The 16,733-nt window shown below is 39.8% G+C and overlaps 1 long non-coding RNA gene across 6 annotated transcripts; it reads left to right on the top strand.

Moving 5' to 3' along the window:
• Window positions 1–289: 289 nt before the first annotated feature.
• LOC131303348 (uncharacterized) lies at window positions 290–14,512 on the top strand. 6 transcript variants are annotated; one of them, XR_009191985.1, is made up of 6 exons: window positions 290–564; window positions 1,509–1,532; window positions 3,069–3,137; window positions 11,943–12,697; window positions 13,821–13,978; window positions 14,106–14,512. It is a non-coding gene; the product is annotated as an uncharacterized LOC131303348 (long non-coding RNA). The 6 variants fall into 6 exon arrangements; XR_009191987.1 differs by having other exon boundaries at window positions 1,509–1,564; window positions 1,962–3,137; XR_009191988.1 differs by lacking the exon at window positions 1,509–1,532.
• The last annotated feature ends 2,221 nt before the right edge of the window (window positions 14,513–16,733 follow it).

The following is a 16,733-nucleotide window of genomic DNA, read 5'->3' as shown; positions in this document are numbered from 1 at the left end:
AAAATTACACAAAACTAACAACGGAGGGAAAAAAAAAAATTGAACAGACAAAAAAAAAATAATCCAAAAAAATTATTAAGCACAAAATACCTCTTGGGAGTTCACGGTTGCTGTGTAAAAGAGCTGCAAATGCATATTAGAATTACAAAAAAATACAGACTATTCCAACGTTTTTAGGAATTACTCATTTACTCCTATAATTATTCCAACGTTTTTAGGAATTAATCCTACTCCGATTTACATTTACTTCACGCTTAAGTCATAAGTTTTGAATTTGAAAACCGAAACCAAAAAGAATGGGATCCGGAATGGGCTTTGTGGAAACGGTTGTGCATTAACGTCTTCTGCACACAGCCATTAATGCAGACGACCATTTGTTTGGAAAAATAGTTAAAATTAGGCATTTTTCTTTCTTCTCATACTCGTTTTTCCGGAGTTCCCAATTCCAAACGGACTCTCTCTCTCTCTCTCCCTTCAAATCCCTTCGTTCCTCTCGCACCCTACGATCCCTCTCTCATCACTACAACCATTGGTGTCGCCGACGACGATTGCAGACGAGTGTGGGTATGATCGATCTCTAAGTCTGTTAGTAACGGCATTTCAAACAAAGTTTTTTTTTTTCCCCCCCTTTATGCAAACTATAGTTGTATTCCATGGTTCTACTGATTGGTGGTTTCTTTCAATTTTGATGATCATACTTGTCAGGTTATCTTAATTAAACCCTAATGGGTATTTGGAGAAATGGATCCGAAAATGTATGGTTAGTGTTCTAAAAATCAGGATTAATTGGCGAAATCGCTTGCGGGGGCCTATCGACTAATTGCTATGCTCTAATTAATCGCCGATTACTAATTGCTATGTGTCGATCAATCGCTCGAAGGTGGCCGACCACCCGACTAGAGAAAATTCGTGGAGGGGGTTTTGAGACAATCACATTTCCGCGGATGGGTGTATAGGTATTTAACCCATTATATTATGAAAGCTTCTATTGGGGTGATTGTTGGCGCTATGATTTTCTTTGTTGTATAGGTATTTTACCCATTATATTATGAAAGCTTCTATTGGGGTGATTGTTGGCGCAATGATTTTCTTTATCAATTGTAGTTCGTGGAGTTGCTTAAGCAGTACTAAATATATGGTGCCTCTAAAAGATTTTTGGCCGGTTGTCATTCGTAAGTACTCTTTCATCACAACAGGACATTGGTTTTGTTTAGGGTTACACAGTTAATTAAATATGTGTGTAGGTGGAGTTTATAGTTTGTGAGAGTACACTAGCCTTAGTAACCGAAAAGAGAGTAAACGGAATGAGGTTGAAATTAAACACTAGCCTTGCTGATGAGATACATTGCAATTAGTAAAAGATTAGAAATAGAGAATGGAAAAGGTTGCAACTAAACACAAGCCTGAGTATTGTTTCTTTTTCTTTTTTTTCCCCAGCTATTTATGTGTTGTGTGCAGTAGGAACTCGAGAATTTGAGCTGAAGATCTTTTGATGTTTTCTTTTGGAGGGTGTATGTGTGGTGGGGGTGGAGGTGGGGGCAATTTATCCCCTTTTCCTTGATGTGTTGACATCTATGATGCACGGACACGGATACCGACACCGACGCTGACACAGACACCAACAGGGGACACGTGAATTCTAAAAAAATGGGGACACGCCACGTGTATATTTATTTATTTCTATAATTATAGTTTGACACCCAGAAATTTTTTTCAAATTACAATCTGGCCCCAATTTTTTTTTAAAAAATTACAATTTGACCCCCAATTTTTTTAAAATTACAGTTTGGTCCCTCAAAAATTACAGTTTGGCCCCTACTGTGTTCCCAGCCGTGTCCCCAGCCGTGTCCCCGTAAAAAATTTAAATTAAATTATAGGACACACCACGTGACGTGTCCTTGCCGTGTCCCCGTGTCTAACACTGCCATACTTCGACCTCTAGAGGTGTCGGTGCTTCATAGGTTGACATGTTGTGCCAGTAGGTTAAGATTTGGTGAATATTTCCAGTCGGGTTGATTTGAGTTGAGTTATGGGTATGGGTGAATGGGGTAGGGTTTGTCCAAGTGTAAAACTCCAGATCACCTTCATTTTAGTAGCCTACACCACGTAGCATGGTCACGGACACGGGAGTTTTTAAAAATGGGGACACAGATAGGGTGTGTGTATAAATATCAGATATCTATGCATATATTGCTCAAATAAGACATAACAAAACTAGCTTATATTATACCATAGTTATGTAGGTATATTCCTAATTTATATGCTGATATATACAACTATACATATATAGTGTTATTATAGGACTATTTTTTACATTTAAAGCATGTGTTAATAGTGTGGCACTTTATCAACTAGCGTTGTACCCATTTGATGCGCGAGATAGAAAAATTTTATTTTTTCCTATTGTCCTGTGCATTGAACGGGTACAACGCTAGTTGTTAATAAGGAAGAAACTAATCAAGAGGTGTGTGGAGTTTGTAGACTAATTTTTTGTGAGAAACTCGCCAATAAATGTAAAAAGAAAGTAGCTAGCCATGCGGCTTTTTTTTTATATCAAATTGAAATTTCGTAAGAAATGATACATTGAAACTATACAACATGAAATATACAGAAATAAGTGTGAGAGCAAGGAACCTCTTTAAAAAAATCGAACGGGCAGATGTGCACATATTAGCGTTGTGCATCACATGTGATTTTTGTTGAAAATATTTGATTTCTTCTTGATTTTTTTATGAATCTAGTACTTAATGAGTCTATGACAAACACTTGCCTTTCCAAAAAAAAGGTATGACACACACTTTCCCCACTTCCCCATGTCTCTCTCTCTCTCTCTCTCTCTCTTCAGTTCCCCCACTTCGCCTCCCCCTTTCTCTCATAATTTCAAAAAAATAAAAATTCTTAAAAATTAGGAATGGGAGTTTAGTGGCTTGAGAAGCCCCACTACATTTTTAGTGGATGTTCATGCTAATTACTTAACTGATATGATCACCCTAATGTTGATGGTAATTACATTTGTGTTACCTTGTTCTTGTACCCTATTGTTGATTTGTATTACCATTTCTCCTCAGTGTGCCTCATGGCCATTTGAAGGGATAGAAAGTCCACCATGCCAGTCTCAGGTGTATGAATATATGAAGGTACGAAGTTAGAGTTAGTTCACCACAACTTACTGTTTCACTACTTATCCCATATTTTTTTATCCAGTTTGTTTGTACCAATCCATACATTATTTTCATAATTTGTGGTTTGAGAAACTTAGATCACAATGAGGATGAAAACCCCCCGTCTTCTGGCTCAAAGGCGAGGACTGATTCTTGGCAAGATCAAACGTATGACCTTATAGGCCACCATTAAATTGATTCTAGGCTGAAGTTTAACTAGGTGATTCTAAATTCTTGAACATGATTTTATACTTCTTATTTTATAATCAATAATGCTTGACATCATTACTAAGACGTAAAGAAAAGTAGACAGTAAAAATCTTAGGACACATTGATCATAACTTGCTGAAATTGGGGTTGAAAGAGGGTGATCTGTGAGTAGATTCCGTACTTTTATTTGTATTGTCGTTAAACTATGCCAACATACTTTATATTGTGGTTAACAAAATATCATTGCAGAACTATGCTAGGGATATATGAGTATCAAGTTTGTGCAACACTTAAATCTGGATAGGCTTAGTTTGCAATCTGGCCTTAGCAAACTAAATTATGCAAAAGACGTGCTTCCTTGTATAATATATATAGAGACGTTAATTTGTTAAGAGAACAAGAAACAACTGCACCACCAAGTGTAAAGACATATCCACTCGTGGATTTAGAGCATAGTTGTCAAAGGCGCGCCTAGGCCCAAGGCGAGGCGAGGCGCACCCCTAGCGCCTTGCTGACCCCTAAGCGAGGTGACTACACCACCAAGTGTAAAGACATATCCACTCGTGGATTTAGAGCATAGTTGTCAAAGGCGAGAAAAAAGCGACCAGGAGCAAAAAAGCGCGCTTCTTTCAAATCGGTCAAAAAACATGCTTTCTTTCAAAAAAAGCAGTTTTTCTGAAAGAAAGAAAAAAGACCGCACAAAAAAGCGAGTTTTTTTCAAAAAAGCACACATGACAAAATTATTTTTAGAAATAATTATTTTTTCGCATAGGTGCGCCTCTCTTCAAAAGGCTTGCGCCTCTCGCCTCAGGCCCAACGAAACTTTGTGCCTGGGTACGCCTTTTGCCCTTGACAACTATGATTTAGAATCTTTCATATTTGTATCCAGTTCGCGTCACAGTACCCTCCTATTACCACTGGTATCTGGTGCAGTGCAGTCCCAAATCACGAATATACCTCAAGTTGCGTAGTACTCTCACTATCACCTTCCAGTGGTCATGCCTTGGAGTACTCGTGTATCTATTCAGTCTGCTAACTGAATTGGCTATGTCGGACCTTCTATAACTCATCAGGTACATTAGACTCTCAATTATTCGAGAATACTCCAATTGGGATACACCTTCCCCCACATTCTTCCACAAAGGACCCTCAGGAGAGCTCATAGCTTCCTTGAATGTCCAAAGCTCACTTTCTAACAGATATGTTAGGAAGTCTGAACCAAAGGATGTTGATGTTCTAGCCCGTTTGCTACATCTTGGCTCAACATCAACTTCTTCCTAGTGGTCTTGATTGCTTTCATATGCAATCTCCAAAGTCTGCTTAACGGAACTTGACTCCTCTACAGATCTATATGGAAATATGTGTTCAAAGAACGTCACATTCCTAGATTCCATGATAGTGTTCTTGTGAATATCTTGTATCTCGGATTAATACACAAGAAATCGATAGGTAGTATTGTTGTGTGCATAACCAATAAACACACAATCAACAATCCTTGGCTCTATCTTCTCCTTATTAGGTGGAGGCACAGCTACCTTTGCGAGACTCCCCACATTCGAAAGTAACTGTGGGTAGGCTTCCTACCTTTCCACCACTCGTAAGGAGTCTTATTGACTTTCTTTCAAGGTATTTAATTTGCCTAGAGAATTGTATCCACCCACAAGTTCCGTGGCAACCCAAAACTTATCATAGCATTCATCATTTCTTTCAAGGTACGATTTTTCCGTTCACCAATTCCATTTTGCTAAGGGGAATAACGTGCAGTGGCTTGGTGGATAATTCCGTGTTGTGCACATAATTTCCCAAACGGTGATTCATATTCACCACTTCGGTCACTTCTCAATACCTTAATCTTTTTGCTAAGTTGATTCTCAACTTCTTTCTTATAAAGTATGAATTTGTCCAACACTTCATTCTTGCCAATATCTCGTGCTATCATCGACAAAAGTATTAAAATACTTATTGCCAGTTTGTTTATGGACATACTTTAGATCACACTCAGTGTGGACTAAATCCAATAGCTCAGTGCTTCTTTCAACCATTAGAAAAGAAGACCTGGTCAATTTGGCTTCAACACCAGTCTCATTACTTGTGACTTTTATCAATTTGGAAAGCAGGAATGTAGTCTAAGTTAATTAATCTTCGCAAAACATCATAATTAACATGACCTAGTCTACCATGCCACGAATTGGAAGACTCAAGCAAGTAAGCAACTGAGGATTTCATGTTATTAATACAGGGAATTACAGTCATTACATTAAGCTTAAATGCCATTGGTTATATAGCCCTTTCCCACACACACCCCAGCCTTGGTGACCGTCACTCTATCCGCTTCAAACACCACACGGAAGCCATGCTTGCTTGGCTTAGCAGAGAACTGGATGCCAGGTTCTTGCGAATGTCCGGCATGAACAAAACATTATTAAGAGTCAGCTCCTTTACAGATGTCATCTTCAAGATCACCTTGCCTTGACCCTCCACCTCAGAGGTTGCTGAGTTCCCCATGTACAACTTCTTGCCATTTGTAACCGGTTCGAAGGAGGTGAACAACTTCTTATCACAGAAGATGTGGCGGGTAGCTCCAGTATCGATCCACCACTCTTGAGGGTTTGACCCCACCAAATTCACCTCATAGACAGGCTGACAAGTTGACATTAGAGCCATCTTCCAGTTCTACCAAATGCTCGCACGCTTGGGTTTGCAGGCTTTGTGCACTCTAAAGTACAGTGTCCAACCTTGTCACAGTTGAAGCATTTGCCCTGAAATTGAAAATTTGGTTTCTTGGCAACGCCTCCTTTGAGTCGGGAGTCCCAGCTTGACCTCTTTGCCTTTCTGCTTTCTAGATTTATGGTTTTTCGTTCCCGAAGACTAGTCATGTTCCACAACATTGGCCTTGGCAGCGTAGGTGTTCCCTACCCTCCTTTCAGCCATCTTATTGTCCTCCTCAATGCAGAGCCTAACAATAAGTTCATTCATAGTCATAGGCTTGCATTTGTGCTTCAAGTACAACTTGAAGTCTTTCCAACCAGGGGCAACTTTTCAATCATGCATGCCACCTGGAAGGGCTCACATATCATCATCATCCCTTCGGCGGAGATTTCTTGTAGGATCACTTGAAGTTCTTGGACCTAACTGATCACAGTCTTTTAGTCCACTATCTTGTAGTCCAAAAACCGACTGACTGTAAATTTTCTTGATCCGGCATCCTCGGTTCTGTACTTTTTGTCGATGGACTCTCATAGTTCCCTAGCTCTTAACATTTTACACATTGTAAAGTGCATCGTTCAAGCTGTTTAGAACGTAATGCCGGCACAGGTAGTCCGAGTCTTTCCAAGTGTTATGTGCAATCAGCATTTGCATGTCTTGCTCATCTTCGGCAACGACCGAGGCATCCTCACTCAAAAACCTCGCAAGGTTAAGAGTTGTGAGGTAAAACAGCATCTTCTGTTGCCACCTCTTGAAATCCACACCATTGAATTTCTAAGGTTTTTCGCTATGGTTCACAACCAAACGCACCGTCGGTAGCACTGGACGATTATAAGCCATCGTCACGAGAATTTGCCCATTGTTGCCATTGGGGGCTATGTAGCACAGACACGGACACGGGATACGACAATTCTAAAAAAAATGGGGATACGGACACGGCGGGGGATATGCCACAGTATAAATAAATATATGTACATATATATATATATATATATATATATATATAATTATGAACTATTGTATATGAATAATTTCACAAACTGTATAAATTTTTTTCAAAGGCATAATAAGAGTTTGACCCAAATGTTTTGAATAATTTCATATTAACCCCCAAAAATTTTAAAAATATTACATTTTGACCCCTAACCGTGTCCCCGCCGTGCCCCCTATCAAAAAATAATAAAAATTATTGGACACGCCATGTGGCATGTCCAATACGTGTCCCCGTGTCCAATACGTGGACACGGCGCCCTTTTGGAGTGTCGGTGCTACATAGATTGGGGGTCCCGTTGTCATTTCCATTTCTAGATTCAGTCGACATCTTTTCTGAAATTTAAGATCAAACGCAAATTAGTGATCAAAGTCTTAATATACGAAAAGAACCAGGAACAATAATCTGGAAAAAAAAAAACCCCAGAATATGTTGACTTTTCCTTCCCAAATTATCTATCAAAGTCTACTGTTATTAATGGTACATGAATACCAAATTCGTGTTTTTTGTAATTAGCCAAACCTACTGTTATAAAAACACCACTTGTGAAACTTTATTATCCTTTATTCGTAACCGTCCGATGTTCAAAACGTTTTCCTCAAAATAGATTGATCATTGCTTCCAATAAGTCGGGTGGAATAAATCCAAAAAGACTAACAATACTATTTTGTATCAAGGAAATGAGTTTGTCCGGACTAGTTATAAAACACAAATTGGTCGACACAGGTACGCATGTACTAACAAAGCCAGCATGTTATTTGCAAACTAATTCCAAAACTTTCCATTGATCCAAAACAAGTTGTGATCCCAAAACTAGTATTTTGTCTTTACTACAATTCCCCTTTTACTGTTGCAGGAAGAACTTGTAATGATCCTGGAAATCACAGAATAAATATTGACTACTCCAAATAAGAACAAAATATGAGCACTTAATAAAAACAGTAAAGATGGGAAACAAATTACTCGTTTTCCTTTTTCTTGGAAATCAAACACAACGCTAATCTTGCAAACAACAGACAAGCAAAGTGCTAGTTTCTAAGCTGTTATGAACCAAACTCACCAAAAGAGGATTCTGTTTTATACAAATTAGAGAGAAAAGTCTTGGTTTTCATAGAACTTTTTTATCCAAATATACTGTTACGCTACTGAACAAAAAAGAAGAGTGTTTTCTAGATTAAAAACTATTTTTCAAAAAAGAATTCGTCCTAAGATTATAATAGTGGGAAAAATAATAACACAATTTCACTAATTTCTGGGAATCAATTACAAGAACATAAATTACAGAATGTGAACAATAAAACATAAACGGTAACGGAATAAGAATCGCAAACCGCGGCCCGTGTTTCACTCAAGTGAACTTGTGCAAACACAAGTTCACATGGGCCTCGGTGTACGTCTCCCAGGGTTGAATCGGTTTTAGTCAAGTGCAAAGCATCACCTTTGACTACCCGTTGAACAAACTTGTGTTTGCACTCTCTCTTTGAAAGGAAGAAGGATTTCAGAAGATGGATGGAGAAGCTCTGATTTTTGGTGTGTCAGAACCAAAGATAGAGGCACCCTTTTATAGTTGAAGGAGGAGCTTCTGTCATCAATATTGCAATGAATAGAGGAGAGGCCACTAGCAATAAATAGGGAAAATTGAATCCAAAAATTCAATTCTGGAATAAAACTGATACAGTTATTAATCCAGAATTTGAATAGAAAACATGGGTAATAACTCTGGGTAATCAACCCAGCTTTAATCAGCCAATCGAGCACAACTTTGGATCCAAATGCCAAATGTGTTTGACCCGTATCCGACACCCATAACTTCTGAGCTGTAAAAAGAACCAGCAAGGCCAAGCCAAACCCTGCCGAGTCCCACAAACCTCGAGCCATGGGCCCGCGACCCGGTAATGGTCCAGTCCGGGCAGGCTGCAGCGCACGCGCGTGTGGTTTATGGGTCGAAGCCTAAAGCCCACATAGCATGCGCGCTGCTCCCTCTTTTAGAAAAATTTGAGTACCCCCAAAGGCTCCAACCCTTTAGGCAATTGGATCCACGATTATGCGCAGCTGGCTGGCGGTTGATTCCTCATAACTATTACCCACGTTTTTTATTCAAATTCTGGATTAATAACTGTATCAATTTTATTCCAGAATTGAATATTCGGATTCAATTTCCCATATTGATTGCTAGAGGCTCTTCCTCCTATTCATTACAATATTGATGACAGAGGCTCCTTCTTCAACTATAAAAGAGGTGCCTCTGCCTTTGGTTCAAACACATCAAAAACCAAAGCTTCTCCATCCATCTTTTGAAATTCTTGTTCCTTCTACAGAGAGAATGCAAACACAAATTCATTTGACAAGAAGTCGAAAGCGGTGCTCCTACAGCTTAGTGAAACTAAATCACCCAAGGAGACGAACATCGACACAAGCTCCAGGACGGTGAGGCGGTGAATTCGTCTCCTCGGTTTGCGATTCTTATTTTTTTACCGTTTATGTCATTGTTTTCCGCACTATTTTCCCACAATGGAAATGGCAATGGGACCCCCAATGGCAACAATTGAAAAACTCCTGTGATGATGGCCCAAAATCCTCTAGTGCTAATGGCGGTGCGTGCGGTTCCTGTGAACTACAGGGAGAAACCCGAGAAATCCAATGGTGTGGATTTCAAGAGGTGGCAAGAGAAGATGTTGTTTTTGAGTGAGGATGCCTCTGTCGTTGCCGAAGATGAGCAAGACATGCAAGTGCTGATTGTGCATAACATTTGGAAAGACTCAGACTACTTGTGCCGAAATTACGTTCTGAACAGTTTGCACGATGCACTTTACAATGTGTATAATGTTAAAAGCTAGGGAACTGTGGCAGTCCCTCGACAAAAAGTACAAAACCGAGGATGCTGGATCAAGAAAATTTGTTGTCAGCAAGTTTTTGGACTACAAGATGGTGGACTCAAAGACTGTGATCAGTTAGGTCCAAGAACTTCAAGTGATCCTACCCGAAATCTCCGCCGAAGGAATGATGATATGTGAGCCCTTCCAGTTGGCATGCATGATTGAAAAGTTGCCATTGGTTGGAAAGACTTCAAGTTGTACTTGAAGCACAAACGCAAGCCTATGATTATGAATAATCTTATTGTTAGGCTCCGCATTGAGGAGGACAATAAGATAGCTAAAATGAGGGTAGGGAACACCTACGCTGCCAAGGCCAATGTTGTGGAACATGGCTAGTCTTTGGGAACGAAAAAACATCAATCTAGAAAGCAGAAAGGCAAAGAGGCCAAGTTGGGACTCAAAGGAGGCGTTGCCAAGAAACCAAATTTTCAATTTCAGGGCAAATGCTTCAACTGTGACAAGGTTGGACATTGTGCTTCAGAGTTGCACAGAGGCTGCAAACCCAAGCACGCACACATTTGGTAAAACTAGAGGATGGCTCTGATGTCAGCCTGTCTATGAGGTGAACTTGGTGGGGTCAAACCCTCAAGAGTGGTGGGTCGATACTAGAGCTACCCGCCATATCTTCTGTAATAAGTTGTTCACCTCCTTCGAACCGGTTACAAACGGCGAGAAGCTGTACATGAGGAACTCAGCAACCCCTGAGGTGGAGGGTCAAGGCAAAGGTGATCTTGAAGATGACATCTGGAAAGGAGCTGACTCTCAATAATGTTCTGTTTCATGTCGAACATTCGCAAGAACCTGGTGTCCGGTTCTTTGATACGCCAAGCAAGCATGGCTTCCATGTGGTGTTTGAAGCTGATAGAGTGACGGTCACCAAGGTTAGGGTGTGTGTGGGAAAGGGATATATAACCAATGGTCTATTTAAGCTTAATTTAATGACTGTAATTCCCCGTATTAATAACATGAAATCCTCAGTTGCTTACTTGCTTGAGGCTTCCATTTGTGGCATGGTAGACTAGGTCATGTTAATTATGATGCTTTGCGAAAATTAATTAACTTAGAATACATTACTGCTTTCCAGATGGATAGAAGTCACAAGTGTGAGACTTCTGTTGAAGCCAAATTGACCAGGTCATATTTTTGTGTGTGTGTGATCTAAAGTATGTCCAAACACGAACTGGTAAATAGATTTTATTACTTTTGTCGATGATAGCACGAGATATTGCTATGTGTACTTGTTTAATAGCAAGGACGAAGCTTTGGACATAAAGAATGAAGTTGAGAATCAACTTACCAAAAAGATTAAGGTGTTGAGAAGTGACCGAAGAGTATGAATCACTGTTTGGTGAATTATGTGCTCAATACAGAATTATCTACTGCACCAATGATGAATTGCACACAAGAAGATAGAATGCGAAATGAAATAGGTCCAGCAAAACAAACGGAACCAATAATTGATTCAACTAGTGCCTACCACTTGCTAGTTGCAATTGACCAGTGGCAATTATATTTTCTCGTCCATTTTTAAAATGGTAGCAATTATTTTCAGCTATTGTTTTTTCCCACTGAATAATTGATTCAATAATTGTAGCAATTCAAATCAATTTCCCCATAATAATTGAATTCAATTTCCCTTTCTTCATTCAGAATGCGGACCTAGTCTTATTGTTCACTGAGCCTACATTGGAACAGTGTATTCTGTGTAACAATGATCAATCTTTTGCTGTTGTTTCTTTAAATTCATTGGGAATGCACAATGGAATACTGTTCGATGAATGGAAATATTGTTCCATCATAGCAGTTTTTTGTTCATGAGCTTTGTTGTTCATCTTTACAGTTTTTTTTTTTTCTGCTTTTGATTTGTGCGATGAGACTTTTCAGGGAAGTGCATCTGCCTCCTTATTTAGATCATTGTGACTATGTATTCAATCCGCTCTTGCCTATCTCATCCCTTTTCCTTTTTTTTTTCTCTCTCTTCTTCATGACTTTCCTTAGCATGAATGGTAGATGGATCTTTTTCACGGTAAGGCATCATGACATGGCGGTTCTTGGGGGTTGTCTCTGTTTGGCTGTTTAGTGACAAAATTGAAGTTTGGGTGATGAAGAAGTATGGGGTAAGAGAGTCATGGACCAAATTTACGATTGTTGATCATGGGATAGAGAGTCGTGGACCAAGTTTGGGTGATGAGATGGATCTTATTTAGATCATTGTGACTATGTATTCAATCTGCTCTTGCCTATCTCATCCCTTTTCCTTTTTTTTTTTTCTCTCTTCTTCACGACTTTCCTTAGCACGAATGGTAGATGGATCTTTTTCACGGTAAGGCATCATGACATGGCGGTTCTTGGGGGTTGTCTCTGTTTGGCTGTTTAGTGACAAAATTGAAGTTTGGGTGATGAAGAAGTATGAGGTAAGAGAGTGGTGGACCAAATTTACGATTGTTGATCATGGGATATCTATAAAGAATGTGTTGTGTTTGTTAGCGGAAGACAAATTTTTGTTGTAATTAGATGGAAAGATCGTAGATGTTAACAGAGGAAGGATGGTAGACAAATTTGACGAAGAGAAACTATTTCTGTACCCCCCGAAAAATGAAACACTGAGGGAGATAATGGTTTGTGGCATTCCATCGAAGTATAGATTGGACAGCCCCTCATATCTCCTAATCATGGAGGACGGATCAGGAGACAATGTGGAGTTTCTTCAGCTGATATGCTCTTCTGCACTTCATCTTCTAGCCCTTTTGATGGTACTTTTGGGACTTGATTTCAACTTAAGCATTTTTATGGTTTTTTTAACTCAATTTCATTTCTTGGCTTGGTGCTGCTTTATTGTGGTATTGTTGTTTGTTACTCCATGAATTCTCTGTATGTCTCTGCTGGTTGTTTCCTTCTTGGGATGTACCTAAGCTGCCAATTTACTCTTTCATAAATGATGTTCATAAATTTGTCAGAAAAGGGAAAAAAAAGTACTCCTTCGTTCCACAATATGCCATTCTCTTTAAAAAATGGTCATTTATCCAATAGAAAGGGAAAACACTTGTAGGAAAACATGAGCTTTAATCAAACACCTTGATGCACGGTTTGTACATTGGCTGTCCATTTTTTTCAAGGAAAAACATCTTTGATCAAGTGCCTGCAAGCATCGGATTAACTTGATTTTTTTGTACATGAGCCATAAAACGCTGACGACCTAGCTCATCAGATTCAGAGTGGAATCTAGGACAGTCCCAGAATGGACAAACCGCACATTCTGGTCCATGGTGGTGGGACTGCAGAGTAAGCTTGGTCCATATAAAACTAATTATTGGTCCACCACATATTGAAACCTAAGTCTCTTGAAAAGTATTCCTAATTTCGTAGGATCTGGACAGAGAGCTAGCTCATTGGTTACCTTCACTAGAATTACTACCTACTCTAGTTTGCTACAGTGTATAACAATCATTAACAGTTACTCTTCATGTATTATGGAGATATAGCTATCCTGGTTTAGTGTTGCCGGACTTTTGGGCGTCATTTAAGAGGAACAGAAATCAAAGGGTGGGGTGAAAGATACCTGTTGAGAGTGAGAATCTGGATGTGGTTTCGGATAGTAAGCAGCATTCTTTCTTACTGTCCTTTGCATTATTGGGTAGTTCTTCTATGAGGTTGTCCTTCATGTTTAATTCATGTATTCTTTTTGGATGGGCATCAATAGCTCCGACTATGAGCCTTATTGTCATAACGACGACCTTGATGATGATGATATCTGGGATGGATGGTGAGCCTCACGTTGTTTATATGTAATTTTACTTCCTCTTGTTGTTTGTGGGATGATCTGTATTTGTCTTTCTCCTTTTAAAAAATCAAGTTAGTTTATCAAGTCTTCTTCAGGGTACAAGAAATAAATTTGGGGATAGGCTACTTTACACATCAGACTAGATTCCATCAGCACCACATAGCCTGTTGTACGGGTCTCACGGAGTTAGGAAACCGGCGCTTTGTGGAATGGCGTCATTGGGGCGATACATTGGCGCTTCCTCCAATGCCGAGTAAGTTTCTAATTTAACATATTCCTCTTTCATGCCCTAATTTTGGGTGTCTATCTCTCTTTGTGCGTGTACATACACATATAGAGGGATATGCATTTATGTGTGTTATTATTCTTTGCTCTTTCAGGTCTGCAGTTGAAGCTCACTCGGATCTGTCGCTCTGTACTCTCAATTGCTTGTCGTGTCCCTGTGAATTGTGCTCTCGCCATTTTATTCCTTTACTCAGTATACATGCTGAGTTTTTCAATTTGCTAGACGGTTTGTGTGTGTATTGCCAGAATTTTGAATGCTAACTGAGTAATTTTCTTTCAATCTAGAGATCTTGAAATGTTTTAGTTAGTGCTTTTCGATGACTACAGAGTTATGAGGATTTGAATTCCTCTGAACTTTGTACTATTTGACCTGTTTTTAGTATGTTTTGTATGCTTTAGAGCTGCTATTAGTCGGATTTTGTGCTTTGTTGTGGTGGAAAATGAGGAAGTGATCAGAAACGGCAAACAATGCTTTGTAGAGTTGAACGACCTATATTCTCCAGTCCTGGTTTTCTCTTTTCTATTTGGAAAGTAACTTACTCCCTGTCCCTCAAATCCCTCCCCCGTCCCGTTCTTCGTAAATATGCTTAGATTTCTGAACTCACTCTGATATATATATATATATAGATGTGTAACCAAGTCCATTTGACTTTTTAGTTTTGTAAGAGTTCGGCTTACAATTGTATATCATTTGAGTGACTTTGTTCAAAGAAGTGAATCCTAGGGTTTGAAATGTTGTTGTAGATTGTCCTCATCTTTGAACAAAGATGTGAATCTTTTTCTTTTCCCAGAATTCAGAGCAAAGTGGAAGCATATCATGTATAATGCAACTCGTTCTACTAGAAATTGCTCACAATTAGGATACTTAATGTCGGGCGCTGCAGAATGGTGTACCGGTGTGTCTCACACCTAAATGTCCTTTGATCCTTGAGCAACTTATTAATGCAATTAATTTCAATTTTGCCGGATTAATGTTCTATTTTCTGCCTCTGATTTCTCTCAACTTCATTACTGCTGCTACGCCTCATCTCGGGTCAAGGGGTGATGAGCAGGTAGTTTATCTCCTCCTTGAATATGATGGCTCCATTCGGCTGGGTCAGGAAGGAGGTAAAATGCGATCTGGAAAGACACTGTCAAGTGGACTTTGCCCTGTATATGTTTTAATATGCTCAAATTATTCAGTCCCACTATGAAGATTTATGGTGTTATGGATATCTTGTTTACTCCCTCCGTCCTAAATTGTTTGTCCGGTCCGCAAAATGGAGACTAAAAAATAATGTATTTCTCTCAAGAAAAAATTAAATTTTTTTTCATAAATTAAAAGAACTCATCGATATCTAGTAAATTGTTAAAAAAACTGTATTATTTTTACGTCCTTATTTTGCGGACCGGACAAATATTATGGGACGGAGGTGTAGACATCCCATTCTGGACTGTCCAAATAACGTTATTTGTCGATCTTTTATTGCCCCGATGATAATTTTGGTCGAGAACAGTCTGAGGACGATGATGTGTTTGAGCTTTGAGCTTCCCTAACCTCTCTCAAGCCCATTTCAAACCCTTCAAACCAGAGCCAAACAGCCCCAGCAAAACCCAACTGGCTTACGCCAGTGTCTTGGGGGCGCACGCCAGTTATCTGCCACGTGTCAGTCATCGACCGTTGACTCAGCCACAACTGGCGCACGCCGGTCCGTATGTGGCGCACGCCAGGCAAATCCAGTCAAATCAACTTTATTCAGCTACATGGACGAGACTTTTGTGCCACCCTGACGTCGGCCACAGTAGCCCCTAATGATTATATCGTCCAGGCCCGTTCCCTCTCTCTCCTACACCCCCCATCAACTAGTCCCATGCATTTAATGCATGGGAGGCTCCATTTTCACCCAAGACCAGCCAAACATGGCCTTGCCCAAACTGATCTCAGTCCATCTCTCCTCTATAAATACCCCCCTTGCATTCATTTGCAAGGGGTTAGACACTTTAAGAAGCACAAGGCTTTCTTCTCCTCCCTTCTTGCTCTCTCATTCTCTTCTTTCATTGAAAGAGAAAAGAAAGCAACCCACCTCCATACACCCTGCTGAGATACAGCCACCTTCTAAGCTTCATCTTCTATCCATAAGCTCAATACCTCTTTCAAACCTCAATACATAAAGGTATACCACATTTATGTTCTTTTCTGTTTTCGACTCCTGAGGGGAACCAGCAAGGCATAGGCTAGTAAACAATATTAGTCCTGGCCTTGAACTGGCAAAATACAACAATCGTATGCGATGATGATACCTGGCGCACGCCCGTTACCACATGCCGTACGCCAGTCATGGCAGTTCGAGCACAACTGGCGTGGGGATCATGGATCGTCGTTTATGTCATTTTATCTTTCTGTCAATCACCCTTGTATGATAATAATCAATTTACTGCTTTTTGTATCTAGAACTGTTTAGCTGTAGTAGTTACTACTTGTTCCTTCATATTATTCAAAAGGGCCTCTGGGATCCTTCTGGTCATGTTCCAGAGCCCAGATGATGCAAAGCCAAGCATTGGATTAAGGTCAAAGTGGCGTACAGCTATCCATAAGTGGCGTACGGCGGTTTGCCCCACGATCCAGTGGCTGGCTCTTGCATCTTAGCTTAATCCGGGCCCCCTTCATGTCCCCGCTTTGTTTAGGGGGTTTCTTGTCTATTTTCATGGCTTCGTGCCATCTCATCAGTCTGTAAATATATATT

This window comes from Rhododendron vialii, chromosome 10a, assembly GCF_030253575.1.
Source record: "Rhododendron vialii isolate Sample 1 chromosome 10a, ASM3025357v1".
NCBI classification, from domain to species: domain Eukaryota; kingdom Viridiplantae; phylum Streptophyta; class Magnoliopsida; order Ericales; family Ericaceae; genus Rhododendron; species Rhododendron vialii.
Note: the sequence above shows the minus strand (reverse complement) of the source record. Positions and strands in the feature narration are given on the sequence as shown.